Below are 3,020 nucleotides of genomic sequence, written 5' to 3'. Positions count from 1 at the left end.
AATCTCTACGCCCACAGAACACTAACGCCTGAAGTGTCTTCTAAAATTATTTGGCAGCAAAGCTTGACCAGTGTGAGTGAATCTGGAAACAAAACCTCTCAGGCATTGACCTGACTCATTTTAACCATTTTTATGTACCGCCTCCCCCGCCTTTGTTTTAAGAATCGTCTTGTACTTTGGTTTTGGCTGTGCTGGGCCTTTGCTGCTGCTCGCGGGCTTTCCTCTGGTTGCAGGGAGCAGCGTCTGCCCCTAGCTGTGGGGCCCTGGCTTCTCTTGGTGCGAAGCACGGGCTCGAGGTGCTTGCGCTCCAGGACGTGGGCTTAGTTGTTCTAAGCGTGTGGCGTCTTCCTGGACCAGGGAGCCAGCCCGCGTCTCCCACACTGGCAGGCAGGTGCTCAGCCATGTCCCTGGCTGACCCCTGGCTACGCCTGTTGACCCCTCTTACTCTGAAGGTCGACGTTTCCGAGCAGGAGTGGTGCTGTATTTTCCGTGAGTGTCACAGACTTGCTCTGTTAGAGTGTCCTGTAACAGAGGGCTGTAAGGAAACCACTTCAAATTGATAAACAGTGTACACAAACCCAGCCACACTTAACATTACACTTAGTGGTAAACTGCTTGCTACCAGAAACCTGGAAACAGGTGAGGATGGTTCTCACCACTCTTACTCAGGATAGTACTGGGAACCCCAGCTGCCACAATGGGACAAGAAGAATCGATAAAAGACGTTGGAGAGATTGGAAAGAAAAAAACCATATTTGCAGATACCGTGACTTTCTATTTTAAAAGATTTTTTCCCCTCAATTTTCAGCTCTGCTTCGTCTATCCCAGATTCTTCTATTTATTTAATTATTACGTCTCGTGGGATCTTAGTTCCCTGACCAGGGATCGTACCCAGGCCCCTGGCAGTGAAAGCACCAGGTCCTGACCACTGGACCACTGGGGAATTCCCAACATAACCGCTTCTTTAGAAAGTCCCGTGGAACTGGGTTTTCAAAACAACCGTGTACAATAAAGGGAGAGAATACCAAGGTCACAAATACCAGATCTACACAGAAGCCCGGCTGCATTTCTCTGTGCTAACAATAAGCTTGCTGAAACGGAACTTGAAAATGCCATGCCATTTAAAATAGCTCAAAAGAGGGGCTTCCCTGGGGGCTCAGTGCTAAAGAATCTGCCTACCAATGCAGAGGATCTGGGTTCAGGCCCAGGTAAGGGAAGATCCCACATACCCTGAAGCAACTATACCCAGGAGCCAGGAGTCCTGAAGCCCGAAGGCCCCAGGGCCCATGTGCTACAAGAGAACCCACGGCAATGAGAAGTCTGCACACCACGGCCGGAGAGCAGCCCCTCACGCTGCATCAGAGGAGAGTCTGTGCGGAACAAAGGCCCAGCAGCACCAAAAACAAACCAGTGGTTTTAAAATAGCTGCAAAGACAACGGAGCACCGAGGTGTGCAACTGAACTACGCACAGGCTCTGTACGCGGAAAACACGAATTCTGATCAAAAAGTGCAAGTTGCTAGTCGTGTCCAACTCTTTTTGACCCCATGAACTATACATACAGTCCACGGAATTCTCCAAGCCAGAATACGGGAATCTCCCCAACCTGGGGATCAAACCCAGGTCTCCCGCATTGTGGGTGGATTCTTTACCATCTGAGCTATGAGGGAAGCCCCCCAAAAGTGAAAGAAGACCGAAATGAATACAGAAACACAGCATGTTCATAGATTTGAAGACTCAACACAGTGAAGATGCTATATCTTACTAATGGAGGGGGAAAGTCTAATGCAATTCCCATCAAAATGTCAGCATGGCTTTTGGTAGAAATAGACAAGCTTTTTCTAAATTGTGTATGGAAAGGCACAGGCCCTAGAATAGTTTTAACAATCTTGATAAAAAAGAATACAGTTTTGTGGCTGTTAAACCAGATTTATAAAACAAGGTATATTCAAAGAAACATTGCGCTTCTGTGTTTAATGAGTGGAAAGTCAAGGCAGCCCCTAGCATCTAACCTAACAATGAGACAAAGAGGGACATTGTACAAAATTTTCAGGGAGGTCGGGTCTCAAGGATGGACATGTACCCGTGATGAGCGAGAGAAGAATAACAAACATCCACAAGCTCACGGAAAACTCTAGTCTTGATTTCTGTCTGGTGCCATGGGCTCTGCTCTTTCCAGTGGCAGAGGAAAAGCAAAGGGCTTCAGGGAGAAAAGGCCAGAGGACTGTCTGATTTTCCAGTCTCTGAAAAGAGATTTTCATCCCGGGACTTCAAATCCAGTTGTTCCAGACAGGGCTTAGCGCGTTCAAATCTCTACCTGGACCTGCGTTTCTGGTCTCAGGAGACGTTCCCACTGTCTACCCCGCTCGCCTGGGCCGCCAGCACAGAGGCCGTCCGCCTCCTCTCTCGAAGCACCTGCTTCATCAGCCAATTACGGGAAGTTTCCATTTCACCTGGAAATTCTCCTAAAATCCCTCCGCGTCCTCGCGGAGTGTAGGGACTAGGAGAACGGCTCGGGTGCTCCTCCTGGGAACCCCGGCTCCTCGATGACCTGTTTCTCACCTCGCCTCCGCCTTGCACAAGGCAGTCTCCGCAGATCGGATACCAGGCTTGACGGTCAGCCTGCAGCCTCCGGCAGGAGACGCCGGTGCCCAGCAACGAGGCCTCCGCTGTGTCCCCGCCTTCGCTGCAGACACTGGACGGACTCTCCGTCCACCGGCGTCCCTCTGTCTCACTCTCCGTCCCCCGTGACTCTCCCCGTCTCCTGCGGCGGGTTGGGGAGACGCCTCCCCCAGGGGCGCACGTCCGGCACCCTCGCGCCAGTGGCCTCCTTGCTGAGCGTCTCCGCAGTGGACCTGGAGCCACGGGGCGCGCTGACCGCCTGCCCCGCGCGGCCGCCCTCGGGTTCTCCTCGCGCCCTTCGGTCCCGGGTGCTGCTGGAACTCAAGCTCAGGGCGATGACCCTAACCCTCCGGTTCCTCCCCGCAGCTGAGAGGCGTCTGCGTGCAGAGGCGTCCGACC

Source organism: Bos indicus x Bos taurus, chromosome 15, assembly GCF_003369695.1.
Source record: "Bos indicus x Bos taurus breed Angus x Brahman F1 hybrid chromosome 15, Bos_hybrid_MaternalHap_v2.0, whole genome shotgun sequence".
NCBI classification, from domain to species: Eukaryota; Metazoa; Chordata; class Mammalia; order Artiodactyla; family Bovidae; genus Bos; species Bos indicus x Bos taurus.
This window is presented reverse-complemented; position numbering follows the sequence as displayed.